A 19,611-nucleotide genomic window follows, 5' to 3' on the forward strand; every position below is an offset into this window, starting at 1 on the left:
CACACTGAGCCCTCTGCCTCGGGCTGGTTCTCCTGCCAAATCCTCCCCTGGAGAGCAGCCCCGAGCTGAGCTAGAGGCTCGAGGCAGCCCCGACTGGTCTCCTGCCCGAGCTAACGGCGAGTTCCCATGCCTCAGAGCCGAGGCAGAGTTCGGTGCGCGGCGCCTGCAAAGGCGGGTGGGAAGCGCTCCCTCCGCCCTGCGCCCCTGCAGAGCACTGCCAAATACTTTTCTTGGCCAGTTGGCTTGGGCAGGCTCCTTCTCGATGCAGCGTGTCTGAAGCCACTTGGAAAGCTGGCTAGACCGTCTGATTTTGATCTGTGATTAAATGTGGGCTGAGCAGACACTAATAAGATTAGCCTGCCAGAAAACTGCCCTGAAGTCGTCGGAACCTGACCACACAAATGTATTTCGGGCAGGGGTTTTGCCCCCACTACTCCTACTCCTGGGCGTAGTCCAACGGGACACCCCGACTGTGGATGTGTGTGCGTGTGGATGGCCAGAGGACTTGGGTACAAGGTGTGTGCTGGGGTGGCTTGGTGTTGTTATTTGGCAGCAGAAGGAATCTCAGGGGCGCCTTCCGAACCAGAGCGAATGAGCCACTTGCGAGTAGCCGACCGAGGCTCTGGGACAATGTGAGGGCGAGCAAGCCGAGCGTACGACAGGAGGGTGGCCTTGCTGTAACAACAACCAACGTCTCCGCTAGCCTGAACAATTGCGAAAGAGTTGGACGGGAAGAGGGCACAGGTCTCCCGGGGGAAATTGCCGCGGGGATTGAGCCGACCCCACAGGCTCCGGCCCCACAGCCCGGGACAATCCTGTGCCGGGGCTGCTATGAGCCAGTGCGCAGCACCAGAACGGGGCAGCCCAGTCTATTGCAGGTACCGGTAGCCGGCGGTGTGCCCACGGGTCCAGAGGGGTCAGCAGCACACCCGCAGGCGCCGCTTGGGGCTCCCGGAGGTGCGTTTTCTTCCTCCACCCCACCTCTGCTAGTCTTTCCTTGTCTTTATAGAGATCCCTCTCCTTCCCACCCCATTGCCGTTTTGGCCAACCAGCCGCTTTCTAAAAAGCCCCTTTGTTTCCCAGGAGGCTGGAGAGAGGGAAGGGGAAAAGGGACTTAAGCAGAGGGCGGGAGCAGCTATCTCCCAGTTGCTTGGAGTGGCTGGGCACTGGAGAGCATTTGTAAGCGATTGGGGAAGGGGCTGTACTTCCAAAACTCCTCCGCCGGAGCCCCAGAAGGTGTTTCCCTGACTCATGGTGCCCTTCGGGCTCCCAACCTGTCAACAGTGGACACTCTGGGCCCCGGAGGTCCGGATGGCTCAGAGGACTGACTACCAGCAAGCAGCTGCAGAGGCTAGGGGCGGCACAAGGCTCCGCAGGCTAGGCAGATGCGGCTCAACACTGTTCTCCCTGGGCACTGGCAGAGGGGACGCCCTCTCTGTTTCAATTTTCAGCCCTTGACCCTCTCCTCCTGGGCTCAAGGCAGCTGTCCCGCCAGGCGGTGTAAATAGAAAGTCCGAAACCCAGGTAGCTACACTGAGGCTCTCGCCACCCCGGGGTTATACGTTTATACGCGTCACTTCTTCCCTCACTCTCCTGCTGCCATCCCCTGCCCCCACACTAATTCCAATGCTCACTGGGACCCCTTTGTTTGGAGGCAGGAAGGGAATCAGAACCCCCACATCCTAGCTCTTGCAGCCTGGACACGACAGGCACTAGGGACAAGAATGCACCTCCGGAACTTGCGTGGGCCTTCAGCCTCTGAATGCACTAGGCGCTGGGCACTTGCTTTACCCCACAAACCTGAGGGACCCCGGACTTGCATTGAGAAATGTTTAACATAAAGTAAGAAGTAACCTTTTGCCAGTCTGTCGGCCTGCCAGGTCCTCAGTCTCCAAAGCGGTCCGCTTCTTTCCTCCTAAACTTTGTTGGGAAAGAGGATACTAGCAGGAAGAAAAGCTGACAAATAAGGAGAAGTGGGCGGAGCCCAAACTCGACTGGTGGGTCCGGCAGCTAAGGCAGCTAAGGGAGATTCGGGCGATTCAGATTCCTGAGGATATCTTGTTGCTGCAGCCTCCTCCCCCTCTTCCCATTTAATCACATGGTGACATATTATTTGTGCCTTTTTGCATCTTTCCCCTACACCACTCCCCTCCCCCGCCGTGGAGATTATTCCTAAGTGTTGGTCCGACATTTGTTCTCGGTCTTTGGAATGGAGGTGAAGCATTAACTCCCCTCTTCCCCCAACATACACATTCCAACTGCATCTAAAACCACAAGAAAGTGCTGCAAGGGTAAACCACAAGTTCTGTCTTCTCCCCACTTTGTGCTTCCCTTCTGGAGTAAGATCATTGGAAAATAAAGCTGCTGATGTGCGAGATGGAACATATGGTGCCTCCATAAGAGGGAAGCTGAAATGGCCTTGAACCTGCTGGACAGACCAGCTGTTTTCTGCCAGCTAGAGCATCTAATCAGCTTCCTCTGCTTAAAGTAACAGCCCTCTTTTCTCTTGATGACTAGTTTGCATATTAAATAGAATATTCTCCAGAAGAGAAATGTGATGAACTCCAGTATTGCTTTGTGCTTTGGTTGTTCTCCAATGCCTGTCCCCTGCTCTGGGGGCTACCTTGACTTCTCTTCACATGTGCCTCCAATGTGTGAGTGTTTCCTTCAACACAAGTCATAGTGTTGCTTACAATGGAACCTGGAAAGGGGGGGGCAGGAAAAAGGATTCCTAGATGCCAGGGAGGAAAGCTCTCTGTTTTGTTCCCACTGGCTTTTGAAAAACTAGCACTTCTTTCCCAACTTAAATGTGTCACAGAGATCTGCACCTCTCCGTATAAGATCTCCTTAAAAATCATCCTCTACTGGCTGTGATCATTTTCAGTTTTCAGGGGGGAAAACAGTTTGGCATTGGAAGAAGAAAGGCTTGAGAAGATAGAAGGAAATTCCGTGTTAGGAAATCATTAGCAAAGGGTGACTAGGTCTGTTTTCCTGCCACTGATGCTGACAATGACACAGATATGTGTTGAAACAGGAATGTCATTGAATGCTTAAAGTCTACCAGGAAATAACCTATTGCTGGGATGGAGGTGGGGGCTGTACATTCATTGCATCTTTAGGTAAGGGATTTACTGTTGTTCCTATTCACTAAGGAAAAGGAATTTTTCAAGCACGGCCAGCACATTTAATGCCATCCCCTCCACTTTTAAGCTGATCACCTACAGGCTTAAAATGCACCTGTTAGTAGATCATCTTTAGGAAACTCAAGCACTGCTTAGCCTTATAAAATGGGCAGAAATTGATCTTAGACACGTGGTTCTTTCGGGCAGTAGTTTGACTACTCTCCTTTAAAAAGGCTTCCTATCCATGGTAAACCTTTTTTTTTTTTTAAAGATTCTGATTTTTTTCTGTAGTGGTGCATTGGAGAGATAATTAACTTAGGAACTGAGAAACTTGTGTTCTAGAACACTTGCCCCACTAATTAGCAGAGTGACCTCAGGCAAGGCCCACCTGCTCCCTTGTTTCTGCATCTCCCTCTCTCATAACCTGGAAGTCTGAGTCCCTTCCACCTCTAACACTGTCATTTGTGAATGACATAGTCATTTTTCTAGGAAAGTGAAGCACTATTGGGGAAAACAGCTAGATATTTTTTAAATGGGGCTGAGATTTTTGAGGGGCAACCAGAAGAGTGAGGTATAAAAATGGGAAGCAAAACAATTTACAAGTGAGAAGTGTTCCCTCTCTTTGTGTCCTATGCCAGTGTGAACTTCTTCATGGATGGGGGTGGCTGAGAGGCAACCCTGAGGGCTTCTTGTCCAGTACCCCTAGTCAGGCGATCTCAGGGCCTGTTATTGATGGCAAGCTTCCTGTTCGTTTGGTTGCTTTGAAGATAGCGCAATCCAAACTCTGAAATTGGACTGGCATGTTTCCAAACAACTCATCTCATATAGAGTAGATTTGCTGTTTTGCAGTTATTTAGCAAAGGTTTCAAGGACAAAAGGCCTTTTTCTCTACAAACATGAGCTACACTAGAGTATGGGCTCTGAATTCACTGTTGAGCCTTTTCTTCCTAGTCCAGCTGAGTTTTTTTAAAATCATATTTCCAACTTTAAGGGTACAGCAATCATGAAGGAATATGCCATTGCCCTGCTTGATGTTAATATTGATTTTTTTAATGAATTGGAGGAGGGGTAGACATTATGAAGAAGGACCTTTTATCCTCTGAGCTCTTTGGCAATTATCTTGCTGCCATAAATGTTGATACACATATAATGGATGTAACTAAAAAATCTCCTCATCGAAGCAGAAAAGGCTGAGTGTTTGTTGGAGCAGTTACAATGCTGAGAGTATGAATAAACCAACCCAGATGTGGCTGGGGTAGGAGATAAACGAGGGAGGAACAGGAGTCGGTTACTATAGATCAGCACAATAAACCAATTCCCATCATACCTCTCATAACTCCACTGAGAATTAGCCTAGGCAGACCAGTCAACTGTATGGCAGGATTGAAGCCTTGCAAAGCTCAGCTGGAAGTAGTCTGATTTTTTAGGCATTGAGTCCTTAAACATCTTCCAAACTTTGAAAAGGGAAACTTTATAAATCTGCATGAAACTGATGGGTTTAATTGCAGTGCATACTACTGGTTTTGTCATCACTGCTCTTGTCATTTAGAACAGGAGAGTGATCTCACAGAGCTGGAGCCTGCTGGCAGTTAGTCAGGGGCCCTGTTGGGAGGGACAGGCAGAATAGCAGAGTCCTATGGGGTCCTGCCCTCAAATGACCAACCCTGGACTTCTGAAGCCTCAGGAGTATTTTCTGCAAGGGGAAGGGATGGAAGTAAAAGAATTGGGTTTCCTCCCCGCCACACCTCATTACTTTATTTCTTTCTTCCTGTTCACACAATTTCCCCTATATCCTTTGTGCCTCAAGTCTCTTCCTGAGATCTGACATCTTCATAATCTCCAAAGCAATCAGATAAGTCACAACCTACAAAGATGTCCCCTGCCCCTGTAAGGCCTCACTGGCTGTGGGCACCAAGCTGCAGGAGTAAAGGTTTCCAGAGACAGGTCCAAGAGCACCATAAAGAAAAAGCCCTTTGCAAAGTCTTTGAGAACTGTCCTGGAACCCCATCTTCAGGCTTCTTCCTCTATGCTGACCTACATGATAGTGGAGTCTTTCCTATTCTAGAGGAGGAGCCCTACCATGCAATCCAGTACTGCCCTGGTTGCCTTCTGGTCTTGCAGCGGCAATTCCCCTTTCTGAAGAGTCCAGGGTGCAGCCTCAATGCCCACCCATTTCCTGAAAGGGGAGGGACCTAGCTACCTTCCCCTCTCAGGACACTCTGCTGCTTGTTAGATCTATGCAGTAAAAAACCATTAAGTGGGCATTGGGAAGTGATGTTTTCTTAAGGCTGAGAATTGTTCCACAAGGCCTGAAGGAGGATGGGGCTAACCATCATTCCATCATGCTAGCAGGGGCCCTGGCCAACTGGCCATTGTGTTTCCCCCCTTTCCTCCATCTATGGAAGCATCTGGACACTAGGCCATCAAGACACATTCTGATGATTCTAGAAGGGGCCACTGGAGGCCACAGGGTCTGAACTAGTGAATAGCATCTGTGTCCAAAGGGCCTGGTAGCCCCAGTTTGTGCTCTGCATTTTTGGAGAGGAAGTGTGGGCCTTAGGTCACTAAAGGTAGCACACAAACCTAGTCGGCCTGAATGCTTTGGGCCATCTCAAGTCCTTTGTCCACTTGTCCTGAGTGCCACCTTTGCCCCATAAATAAATAATATGTCTATATTTTGCCCAGTGTTTGAACTTAAAACTAGTAACTCCAGCTTCTTTAAGGGCTCAGTGACAAAGAAGAAGGCAAGGGGAGAAGGAGGAGAGGATCCAGCTCTGCCTTCCTTTTGGAAGTCCCATTAGCTGGTTCACCACAGTCCCGCACATAGTTGCCCCAATGCACATAATTGCCCCAATGAGTAGTTTCAGATGCTGAAAGATGGAGAATTTTCAAGCTGGAAAAGTAAAGCCCTATGATTTTAAAGAAGAAGAAAATGAGGCTCAGAGATGGGGGCCTGACTTCTCTGAGGGGGCACAGTGGAGGGTTCTTAAATTAGAACTCTGGTTTCCACCTCTCAGTCAAGTACTTGGGTCTGGAATGCCAACTTTGCACTCAGGCTGAGGAAAAGCAAAGTAGTGAGAGGAATATTGTGAACAGAGGAGGACCATCATTACTAACTAATGTAATATAAGCTTCTCCGTGTGTGTGCTGTGGTTAGCATTGTTGAGAAACAGAGGGGCACGCTGGCATCAGAACTCCAAGTCTAGAACTCACTGAAGATTGTGGAAGATCTGAATGTTAAGAATCAGTCTGGGACTCAGGCATGGGTGCCACGGAAAAGGTTGTTTTGTTTTCTTGTATTTTCAAGTTGCTCATGGAGAGTTGGGCAACTAGCCCCTCGTAGGGCTGGGCTGGGTGGGCTCCCTTGGCAGTTGCTGATTGTTTGAGTTTTAGTCCTAATGAGATCTGTGTTAATTTCTGCCTTGGGTAGTTCTAACACCGACCTTGGAATTTTAAGTGGGACAGTAGTCTCAATGCAGTTGCCAATGTCACATGATTTGCATGTCTAATTCTGAAAGACTGGCATGCATTACACTAGGTTTAGGGAGGACAGCACAGTGTTTCTAAGCTGCTTGTCTGTCAAGGACTAATTTAGCTTCTAATTACTACATTTTCTTCTCAGTTTGCTTCATGAACATGTTGTAACGAAAGCTTAAAGAAGTATGCATTTCATTTAGCCACTGCTTTAAAATTAATTTGGGGGATATAAAGTCAAATCTGACACACTTGGTGTTAAAATAATTGTGCTGACATTCAAATTAAAGTGAATAATCTGGTTGTTTCTAGTGATTCCCCAGTGATGGGGTAAAGAGCATTATTGTGTCAGTCACAGCCACAGCCCTCAAAATGAGCCCTGATATCATGAAAGAGTGTCACTGCACTAATCCCACTAGGCAGCCAGTGCTCCCTGAACATGGTCCATGTCCTGTATGTTGCCTTCAGAGTGTAACCAATAACCTTTGTAGTGAGGCAACCTGGGACCCCTTCTTGCCTGTTAAGAGGGTAGGTAGTGAGTTCTCCTCCCACAGCAGAGGTGAGGCCATTCCAAATTGAAGCCTCTCAAGTGCCTGCTCCCAAGATAGAACCTGTTCAAAGCACAGCAACAATGAAATCGTAAGATTAAACTTCCTGGGTTTCTCCAAGCAAGCTTTTCTCCCTCCTCTTCCTCCCTGTGGCACTCATCCTAGAGAGATGGCCCCTTGGCAGGCCTACCAATCTGTTTTGATCCCCACCTACCCTAACAGCAGCACTGGTTGTGGGAGCCGTAGGCCTACTCCCCACTCTAGGGTGGCTGGGAAGTCTGGCTTCTCAGATCCTGGGCAGGAGTCCTTCACAGCATGGTTTGCTTCTATTTTGTAGTCCATGGAAGTAGACTTGTAGGATAAGGGTGACAACTAGCTTAGCCAGTCATGGGACTTTATATCTTTGCCTCGGCAGTTGTGGACAGCCAGACATCTACACTCACGCACACACATCCTTATCTCAGTGTCAGATAAGCATGATTGCTCTTCATTTCCTCCCAAGAAAGAGAGGCACTTCACCTTTTACAGTACATTTTCCTTCAGGATTTGAGAACTAGAAGCTGACATTATCTCTTATCCTCAGCACATCTTTTTTGAAAGGTGGTACCCAGATAGAAAGGGCTAGGACCTAAACACTTGTTCCCCCACACAGTTGGGAATAGGCTGTCTGGCCTTCACAGTCATGCCTTTGCAAAATCCTAAGCAAACCAAGTTCAGGTTCAGTCTCCCCACCTTGTTGTTTCTGGATCCTGGACCTGCCCATCCTCCTTCCCTGGAAAGGCACCATCCTCAGACCTCTGTGACTCTGTGACTCAGGGAAATCTGGAACCTCTAACTGAAGTTATGGGAGGCAAGAGCCACCATGCTTTGGAGAGCATCCATTCTTTAAAGCACAGGTAGGTGGTATTCAAGGGTTAGGTAGGCTTTCTTGCTCACCACCAAGTGGTACCATGCCTATAGAGTGCCCAGCAGCACCTGGCTGCCAAGGCCCTCCTGAGCTCACCTCAGGGAAGCTGACCCTAGAAAAAAAGATTCCTGTTTCTCTGAAGCAGGTGGTCTCTTTCCCTTTTGTGGATCATGGACTTACTCTGAAATCTGATGCAAGCTATGGGTCATTTTATATCACTACACAAGTATATGCAATGTTGCATCTAATTTCAGGAGCTCATAGACCCTTCTAGATGTCCATTCATGGTTCCCTTGGGGATCCTTTGACACAGGTTAAGAATGCCTCAACATGGTGTCTTAGTCTGTGCCAGATTGTGTGGTCACCTCTGGTCACCACATGGGCATAGAAATACCATGATGTGGTGAATGAACATGACTTTTGCCTTTGGCACAGGACATTAACCAGCTGTGGTATTTTAGGCAAGTTCCTAAAGCTACCTTAGCTTCAGAGTCCTCAGTTGTCAAATGGGAATGTGAGAATGCTAGCCCTACTCAGCTTAACATCATCAGAGGAGATTCAGATGAACCGGTATTGGTGAGACCATCTTGTACACACCAGACTCAGGAACCCTGTTGGGTTTCTTCCTGTGATGTCATTGGTCACTCTTCATTTTGCCTTCCTATTTGGCCTGAGAAATTTAACCAACAGAAAGCAGGTCTGTTTTGACATAACAAGCCCATTTGTCCCTTCCTTTGACATTGTGTAAGTTACACCTAGGCAAACTATCATAAAAGAGTCTCTAGCTCAAGAGGGACCTCCTTTGGCATGTAGAGTGTCTGAGGTCCGGGCAGTTCTGGAGGTCACAACTCATTAGGGGCCCTGCTTGCTCAGACCTCAGAGGTTCCCGAGTGGAGCTGGGGTGTATGTATCTGACGCATTGCCCTTGCTAACTCCTATGTTGGCCTGCCACAGGAGTCAGCAAATGGGATCTGAGAAAGCAAATGAAATGGTTTGGTTTTTGCATTCCAGTACTGTCAAATCTGCAATCAGGAGGTAAAAGTGGATCCTTAAATCTCTCCCAAATTAGTGAAAAGATTTAAGCAGCTATTTATGAAAACTGGGTAGTGGACCTGCCTCAGGATCTGTCCACCATTCTGTCCTAAGGAGGGAAGTAGCAGTTCTCTTAAGAGAAAAGCCTCAGGAGCAGCCTACAAGCACTCTGTTTGGTGGGTGGTCATCCTGGGAGGGAAGAGGCCCACTGGACTCAATTCAAATAGTCCTTCCCCACTGTCCACAACTGAACCTGGGAATGTGGCAAGACTTCCTGGTCAAGCCAGGAAGGCTGGAAAATAATAGACGAGGAAATTGAGGCCCTGAGAGGGGACTACTTTTCCAATGTCACCTAACAAGTCAGAGGCCACCCTATGCAAGAATACAAATGAGCATAAAGATATGTCTTTTGCCTTTGTTGGGCCTATCCTGCCTCCAGGTTCTCTGGCTCCTGAAAATAATGTCTTTTCACTTCTTTTAAAAACATAACCTATCTTCAGATTAATTTGGTCCTAATGAATGCTCAGGTTTTCGAAGTCAGCTTGAGACAATACAAAGAACAGGTTTGGAAAGCTCTTTGAATACTCAGAGGATGATCCTGGCCATGCTAAGCCTGCTCCTATGCAGTTCCAGAATCAAATCAGCTACATGTTTGTAGAGCAAGCCCCCTCTGCCTCCTCTGCCCTAAGTTAGGAACATTTTTGGAAAAGGATGTTTTCTAGGAGCTTGGGCTTTTCCTTTCCTTTATAAACAGAGGAGTGTTGTTTTGCTTTGAACTGGCTTGCAAGTAGATTGAGAGGTCTCCTCTTTCTTGTGTTAAACCAGTCAGATCTGCGAGAGCTGGTTAAGTGGAGATCATGTTAAAAAGAACCATTTAGTACTGGGTTATTAAACAGAGTGGTGCTGATTCCCATCATTTGCCGGAATATCTGGTCCTTAAGCTTCATTATTCTTCTGGAAAGGGAGAAATCCTGCCAATCACTTGAAAGTAGATGCCACCCAGCAATTTTAGGCATGCTCATGTAATCATCCAAACTCATAGTGCTCTGCAAATTGGGAAGTGTGGCGGTTGGCATTTGCTCTTTGGAAGAATCACTGTTTGGGACCAGCTTTCTGAGTCTGCTAGGGATTCCTAGTGCAATAGTGAGAAGAATGTTCACCTGGAGAGTCAGCTGACATGTGTTACAGGTCCAGGCTGTGAGTCTCTGTAGATGGGGAAACCTCCATCTGTACAGCGAAGGAGTTGACTAGGGGAATCTGTGGGTGCCTCCAACTTTGATGTGTCATGATTCTCAGAGTTTCAAATTAAACTCTAAGTTACTTAAAATATTTGAAAAGGGCCCTGGCTGGTGTAGCTCAGTGGATTGAGCGCGGACTTGCAAACCACATGATCGCAGTTGGATTCCCAGTCAGGGCACATGCCTGGGTTGCAGGCCAGTTCCTAGCAGGGGACACACAAGAGGCAACCATACATTGATATTTCTCTTCCTCTCTCCTTCCCTTCCCCTCTAAAGGTAAATAAATAAAATATTAAAAAATATTTGAAAAGGATAAATCATAATTTGTTATTTTGGAATTATTAGAGATATAAAACTATGAGGGTTTCATTTTAGTTTGGTAAATGGGGGCTATGACTGTTATATAGTCGAGAACAGTTATAAAAGTTTGGGGAAAGACCAACAGATTTGATATGTATTTATGTAGGACCAAAGAATGGGAAAGGGGATGTTCTCTTAGAGATCCAGTTTTTACACATGACGATAGTGGGGCTGGATTCCCCTGCAAGCCACTAGGAGCTGAGATAGTCCAGAAGTCAGATGTTCCTACTCTCAACACACCATGGGCTGTTTCTCCACCCACAGTCCACATATCCTTACAGAAGAAGAATTCAGATGTCCAGTTTTTGAGCCTGCAGTCAGCAGAGTATCAGGATGACAGATTTTTTTTATTTCTAGCTATGAAATAGTAGCTTATCAAAAAGGAAATTTTCCCCTCATCTCTACCCCCAACAACCAAGAGTTGTTCTCAGTTAACGTAAATATTTAATTTTGTTGGACTTGTACCAGTGCCTAATTTAAAATAAAGCAGATTTTCTTAAATAATGGGAGGTAGTGCTTGGGGGCTTTTTATTTGGAATTATTTTAATTTGAACGTATTGGCTGTTTTAGGTTTGACTTCATGTATTATTGTCATTTTGCAAAAACAACCTAAGCCACCCCACCCTAATTTTTGTAATGGGTAACAGTTTGTCTGGTCTAAAAGAAACTTAGTTTCTTAACTGTTTGTACCCACAGTACTTGCCATGTTTGCATATGTTTTTGTTTATGTTTAAATCATAGACATGTATTGTTCACCTATAGCTAACAAGTGCTTAGAAAATATGTCTTATTCCCAAACAGCCCCAGATTTGGGACTGGTTTTTTTTTTCTGTTCTAACACAACAGTCTCTTATCTATGCCCAGCCACCCCTCCTCAGGTTTGGAACAGAACCAGTGTCTGGGAGCGGAGCAGTCTGGCTGTCATACCCAACTCTGCTACCTCAATGTGTGACCTTGGCTAAGTCCCTCACTCCTCTGTGCCACATGGTTGCTATCATGACAGTGAAGGGGCTGGCCAAGGGTTAGAGGGCTCTCTGAGAATTTCCTCTTATTGAGGTGGATGTTATATTTGGAGGCTGTGATTTCACCAGGGGAGTATATAACCTTTAAATAGTTTCTAGAAGTAAAATTCAGTGATTGTCCAAGAAAAGTGAAACTTACTAGCACTTACTTCCTGTTGACTGGCTGCTTTTTGGAAAAATGTATCTATGTGTATTCCCTCCCCCTCATTCAGGTTTGTTAAGAGTTATAGGCTTGAAATCAAGGCAAAAATGGGGGCAGGGAGGGCAGTGCCCAAGACCTTTCTCTATAATGAACCCTTGCAAGTGATGGGACCCAATGTGCTGTCTCTCCTCTCCCATTTAGATAGGTCAGGGGTCAGTATGAAAAGAACCCGAAGTAATACAAAATTAGAACTTGGGTGCTAGTCAGGAACTGGCAAAAGTCATTTTGAAAAAGTGATGATTACACAAAAATATTTTGTGTGTCTGCTATGTGCAAGGAACTGTGGAAGGATGGATGGATAGATGGTTGGATGAATGGATAGATGGATGTTTGGATGGATGGATGGATGGATGGATGGATGGATGGATGGATGGATGGATGGTTGGAACGGCAGCTACCTGAGAGTTAAGATGCAAAAAGCTACTGAATACCCAAAGTAAAGAAGTTCTACAAATTAATGTGTCAGGGTGATGATATAAGAATGAACAAAACAAACCAAAAAATCCCTCATGAAAGGTAGTCTAGCAGAGAACAACAAAAAACAAGATTAAGAAGTAAAAAATATAGTATAATATAGTGAGTCCGAGGTGACAATTGCCTTGAAGCAAAATAAATCAAGAAAGGGAATTGGAAAATGCCATGAAAGGATGCACTTTTAAATAAGGTGGCCAGCAAGGACCTTGCCAAGAAAGTGATATTTGAGCAAAAATTTGCAAAACCATGTATCAACTAGGCCAGTGCTATCCAATAGAAATATTGGATTGGCCAAAAAGTGTGTTTGCTTTTTTTCCTGTAATATGGCACTAGTAGCGTGTAGTTGTCTTTAACTTCATTTGAAACAATTTTGTTATGTGGTATTGTGACAGCTGTCACAGCAGCTTGCATTAAAAAATATCAAAATTGGTGAATTTTTTGGTAGCCATTTTAATAGTGAAGATGGAAGAAAATACGCAACATTTTTGGCATATGTGCTTTATTGTTTCAAGAAAGGTAAAACACAACTGAAAAGCTAAGATTTGTGCAATGTACAAAGAAGGCGCTGTGACTGATGAAACATGTTGAAAGTATTTTGTGAATTTTCATGCTGGACATTTCTTGCTGGATGATGCTCCATGTTCAGGTAGACCAGTTAAAGTTGACAGTGATCAAATTGTGACATTAATTGAGAACAAGCAATATTCTATCACCCAGGAGATAGTTGACATACTCAAACTATCCAAATCAATCAATTATTGATAAAAATGAAGTATGTGTCTTTTATTTTATGGAAAAAGGCATACAGTTTTTTTTTTGTTTTTTGCCAACCCAGTATAATACAAGACATGGATTCAAGCCACACATATAATTTTAAATTTTCTAGTAGTGACATTTAAAAAGAAACAAGTGAAAGTAATTAAATAATATTGTACTTAACCCAATCTATCTAAAAATCAAAATACTAAATACTAATACTAAAATATTAGTATTTCAACATGTAATCCACTTAAAAATTAAATTACTGAGATGGTATATATTCTTGTTATCATGCCAAGTCTTCACATTCCAGTGTGTAGCTTACACTCACAGCATACCTCAATTCATATTAGCCACATTGCAAATTTTCCATAGCCACATGTGTGTCATGGCTGCCATATTGGACAGCACACAACTAGATTCTTAAAGTTAAATGTTCTGCCATGGCTTGTGTGGCTTAGTGGATTGGGTGCCAGCCTGCGAACTGAAAGGTTGCAGGTTTGATTCCCAGTCAGGGCACATGCCTGGGTTGCAGGACAGGCCCCCAGTTGGGGCGTGTGTGAATCTGATGTTTCTCTCCCTCTCTTTCTCCCTCCCTTCCTCTCTCTAAAAATAAATAAAATCTTTTTTAAAAGTTCTCATTTTAGTGGATCTCTGATAAACTACTTAGAGGGTGCTTTCTTTGCTTACTGGGCTGAAATTATTTAAAATAATAACTATTGCTAATCACCATTAATTTCCATAAATTCTTTTACTGTAGATAGCCTTTTACATCTCAACTCTTTGTGTATCTATATGTGTCTGCCTATCTGTTTGTCCATCCATCATTCCCCAAAATGGTTCTACCTGAAAGAAGTTCTCCAGTTCTCAGTTTTTCTACCTTGCAGGCTGGGTTCTGAATGCAGACCTGGAGGGATCTCAGTGGACCAGCCTAGTATCTGCCACACTGAACAAGGCTTTGAGAAGCATTGGCAAAAGGTCTTTTGTCAGAAGGAAGCCTACATTTTTTACTTGATATTTATCAATACATTTCCCTGAATGCCTGTGTGTGCCTAGAGACTTCTGTCCTGGTGCCTCTTGGAAACCTACCCATTAACTGAGAGCATTTTTTGAGGGTTGGCCTTTAAGCCTGTACTCTTTGCTTCTGCCTTGGGGTGGGGGGTATGGTGAATTGATCACTTCTAAGATTTTGTAATTTAATTTTTTAGGTTGACATAAATTCAGACTTTAAGAAAAGTTTGGAGAATAATATGAATAATTTGTGAATACTTTTCACTCAATTTTCCAAATATTAACATTTTACCACATTTTCTTTATGTTTTATCTACTTTCTCCTCTATACACACACACACACACACACACACACACAAATTTTATTTTAGTGAATTGTGTAAGAATAAATTGCAGATATAATGCTCCTTTATGCCTAAATAGCTTAATATATGTTTCCTAAAAAAACATTCTCTTGCATAAGTATAGGATGTTGATCAAAATCAAGAAGCTAATGTTGCTACAAATCAGATCTAAAGATCTTAATCTATAAACATTCACATTTTGCTGATTGTCTAAAAAATGTCTTTTACAGCAAACAAAAAAAAACCACTCAGGATCATATGGTGCATTTTGTTGTTATGCCCCTTTAGTTTCCTTTAATGTAGGACAATTCTTCAGGCTCTCTTTGTGTTTTGTAGCATTGATATTTATGAAGAGTACAGGTCAGTTATTTTGCAGAATGTCACTCATTTTGGGGTTGTCTGATGTTTCCACATGATTGGATTCAGGTTATGCATTTCTGGAAGGAATACCATGGAGGTGATGCTGTGTGCTCCACAGTGATGCAGTGTATCATATCACAAAGTGATATGCCTCATTACTAGTGTTGTTAACTTTGATCACTTGGCTAATATGGTATCTTTGAGGTTTCTCTGATATCAATTTACTATTTTCCCCTTTGTAATAATCTTATGGGTATATATTTTGAAGGTATGTTGATGTCCTGTTACTCCGTAAACTTTCACTCACTAGTTTAGCATCTATTGATGATCCTTGCCTAAGGCAAGTTTATTATGTTGGTTGCCAAGTAAAGAATTTCTAATTCTATCATTCCTTCTATATTTATTGTTTGGCTTTCTATGGTAAAAGAGTATTCCTTCCTTATGTATTTATATCAGGTGAACTCACGGATTATTGTTTTATGGATCAATGGAACTCATGCATCAATGAGTTATAATTCCTTACAATCATTATTTTTTTTAATGCTCAAATTTTCCCAGGTTTGGCCAGTAGAAGTCTCTTTATGTTGCCTCTTATGCCTTTTGTTTAAATAAAAAATAATCTTGTGGCCAATATTGTGAACATTTAAAGATATATTATTTTAGAGAGAGCAGAAGGAAGGGAGAAAGACAGGGAAGAGAAGCATCAATGTGTGAGAGAAACACCACGCAACCCAGGCATGTGCCCTGACCCAGAATCAAGAAATTGAACCAGCAACCTTTCGCTTTGCAGGACAACACCCAACCAACTGAGCCATACCAATCAGGGTACCGCTTATGTCTTTTTGACATATTCCTAATCATTCTCTGAGCATGGTCTTAATTTCTGGCATAACAAGATGCCCCAGGCTCATCTTGTACTTTTCTGCCCCAGCCATGAAAATCAGCCACGATCCCAAGGAGCCCTAGTTCTTTTAGTGGAGAATGGTACTTGGAAACCAAGATCTGGTGCCCATTTCTACAAGTGTTATTGTTAGTAGACCCCCTCAGTCCATAAAGCTAGAAAAGTAATTATTTTAATATCTCATATCTATATTGCATTATTCTATTAATTTTTATTATTGTGGTAACTTCCTCTGACCATCATATGTTCACACTGATAATGCTAAATTCCAATCCAAAAACAAAGTTTATTTTAGCTTTGTGACTTCCTTTTATGACAATGAGAAGTCTCTCTGTTACTACCCATAATATATTTGCCCATTCACTGAATCCTAAAACACACAGAAAATAGTTTGAGAATTGCTAATCCATAATTCTATGAAAAGAAGCCTGTTAACTAGAGTACAATATTTGTTTAGAATTCATTTTGTCTTTAGCTTAAGCATATATTATCCAAAGACTGTTAAAAATTACCTGGGCTACTTCTCTGTCTCTCCTCCCAATGTGGTTGTTTGAATATGGTTCAGTTCTCTTTTTCTTGTTTAGATTCCTTTGGAGGTTTTTGTTCTCATACTTAGGTATATACCTATTTATTTATTTGTATTAATTTTTTGAGGTAATATTGATTAATATCTTTATATAAATTATAGGTGTACAACCTTATCATTTTATATCTATATATTCCAAGGCATGCTCACCACCCCTAATCTAGTTTCCTTTTGATACCATGTATTTGACCCCTTTTACTCAATATAGCCTCTCACCATCACCTCTCCAATCATCATTCTGTTGTCAGGATCTATGAGTTTGTGTTTGTTTTGCTAGTTTAATTCTTTTTATTGCTGTTCAATTACAGTTGTCTCCATTTTCCCCCATTACTCTCCTCTGCCCTACCCACCCCCACCTCCCACACTCAATCTTCCCCACCTCCCACCCCATCTTTGTCCATGGGTTTTTTATACATGTTCCTTGACATTACCCTTCCCCTTCTTTCCCTGTTATCCCCCTCGCCCTGTGGTCACTATCAGTTTGTTCTTTATTTCCATGTCTCTGGTGAGCCTGTGAAATAATAACACACTTCCAAAAGTTGGAACTGCTCAAAAGTGACACTGCCCATTACTTTTATCCTTTCCATCTCATTCCATTCATCCCCTCTCAATAACCAATGTCACTGGTTCTTCTGTTTTTTGTTTCACACAGATAAGCAGGTATCTGTGCATTTTCTTATATGTCCTTTTCACAGGAAGGGTAGCATACTCTTGTGGGTTTTGCTTTTCTACATGACAACACATCCTAGTAATTACTTTGTATCAGTTCATAGAGATCTTTATCATTTCTATTTTTAAATTTTATTTATTTACTTTTAGACAAAGGGGAAGGAGAAACAAAAGGGAGAGAAGCATCAATGCATGGTTGCCTCTTGTGCACCCACCGCCAGGGACGGGCCTGCAACCCAGACATGTGCCCTAGACTGGCAAATAAACCTGCGACATTTCGGTTTTTGGTTTGCAGGCCAGCGCTCAGTCCACTGAACCACACCAGCCAGGGCAAAGATCTTTATCATTTCTTGTATTATAGCTACATAACATGACATAGTGTGGATATATTGTACATTATTAATTCACCCTCCTTTGCACGAGCATGTAGGCTGGTCCCAATACTTAAGCAATTACAAACAATGCTGCAAATCAACAACCTGGTGCATATATATTTTCATTTTGTTGGAGGTATACATTCAAGGCAGATTCTTAGACATGGAATTGGTATGTCAAAAAGTAAACATATACAGCCCTGGCTGGTGTAGCTCAGTGGATTGAGCACGGGCCTGCGAACCAGACAATCGCAGTTCGATTCCCAGTCAGGGTACATACCTGGGTTGCAGGCCTGTTCCCTACAGGCCAGTTCCCAGCAGGGGATGCATGAAAGGCAACCATACATTGATGTTTCTCTCCCTCTCTCCTTCCCTTCCCCTCTAAAGATAAATAAATAAAATCTTAAAAAAAAGTAAACATATACATAGTTTTGTTAGGTATTGCCAAATTCCCTTCCTGAAATGTTCCAATTTGCATTCCCATTAGCAATGTGTCTTTTCCCTTAAAGCCTCACAGGGTTTGCTACACTTTAAATTTTGTAAATCCGATAGATGAGAAATTGTATCTCAATAATTTTCATTAGCATTTTTCTTTTTAAAAAAGATTGTATTTATTTATTTTTAGAGAGGGGAAGGGAAGGAGAAAGAGAAGAGAAGCATTAATGTGTGGCATGCCCCCTACTGGGGACTTGACCAGAAACCCAGGCATGTGCCCTAGACTGGAAATAGAACCAGTGACCGCTGCCCAGGCCAGCACTCAGTCCACTGAATCACACCAGCCAGGACAGCATTTTTCTAATTATGAGTGACTGGGAGCATCTTTTCATATGCTTTAGAACCTTTTCAATCTGTGTGTGTGTTCACTTATCTATTCATGTCTTTCTTCTGTTCTCTGTTGAGTTTTTGATATTTTATCCTTAATTTTCAGAGTTTCTGTATTAAGAATACTAGTTTTTTAAAATCTGTATTATATGTTGCAAGTAATTTTTCCCAATTTATTCGTTGTTTTTTTAGTGTTGTTTGTTTTTTTTTTTTGCTAGGCAGAAGTATTTTTCTGTAATCAAATATCAAACTTTTATAGCATCTGGATTTTGAGTCACATTTAGCAAACCCTTCCTCACACCCATGTTAAAGAGGAATTCACCCATTTCTCTTTTAATATTTGTAAAGATTCAGGTTTATGTCAAGATTCCTAACCCATTTGGAGTTTGCTCTTGTAGATGGATTAATGGTACAGATCTTTGCATATTTTTCAAATGGCTATTCAGTTATCATAACCCTGTTTTCAAAAACATCCGCCTTTGCCCCCAATGATTTTAAATGTCACTGTATTCAATTTCCACATATATTCGAGTGCATTTCTAGATATACTGTTCCACTGGTCAATTTGTCTGTTCTTTCTCCAATACCACACTGTTTTATATAGTCCAATATCACAACCAGGACATGGGGATTGATACAATCCATCCCATTCCAAATTCCATATTGAGTTTTGAGAGTTCTACATATATTTTACATATGTGTCCATTGTCTGATATGTAATTTGAGAATACTTTCTCCCAGTTTATAGTTTGTCTTTTCATCTTCTTAAGAGGTTCTTTCCCATCAAGTTTATTTTATAGACCATACTTTTGCTGTGTAGCCTAAGAAATATTTACTATGTTTATGTCTATTTATATAGATCTTTATTTCCTTCATAAGCATTTTTTAATTTTCTGGATACTGATCCTATGCATATTTTCTTAGATATGATATCTCAGTATCATATTTTCTTTGGAGCAATTATAAATGGTACTTTTTAAACTTTTTATTTTTAAAGCTTTTATTTACTTATTTCTAGACAGAGGAAAGGGAGGGAGAAAGAGTGAGAGAAAAACATCAATCCGTTACCTCTCATATGTACCTAGTCCAGGGACCAAACCCCCAACTCAGGCATGTACCCTGACTGGGAACAAATTGGCAACCTTTCACTTTGTGGAACAATACCCAACCAACTGAGCCACAGCTGGTCAGGGCTGTATTGTATTTTTTAAACACAGTTTTATTGATATAATTCCCACACCATAAAATTAATTTAAAGTGATAAAATTAAAGTGTTCAATTTAGTAATTTTTAGTATAGTCAAAGAATTGTGCTATCATATGCAATATCTAATTTTAGAACATACTAGTTATCCCAGACAGGAACCATATACAAGTTACCAGCCATTCCCCATCCCTCTTTATCCT

General features: G+C 42.6%; 1 protein-coding gene across 3 annotated transcripts in view; it reads left to right on the top strand.

Moving 5' to 3' along the window:
- MAMLD1 (mastermind like domain containing 1) overlaps nucleotides 1-19,611 on the top strand; it is a 146,665-nt gene that overhangs the window by 1,762 nt on the left and 125,292 nt on the right. The window lies entirely within an intron of this gene.

Source organism: Artibeus jamaicensis, unplaced genomic scaffold (assembly GCF_021234435.1).
Source record: "Artibeus jamaicensis isolate MK-2021 breed Jamaican fruit bat unplaced genomic scaffold, CSHL_Jam_final contig_554, whole genome shotgun sequence".
NCBI classification, from domain to species: Eukaryota; Metazoa; Chordata; class Mammalia; order Chiroptera; family Phyllostomidae; genus Artibeus; species Artibeus jamaicensis.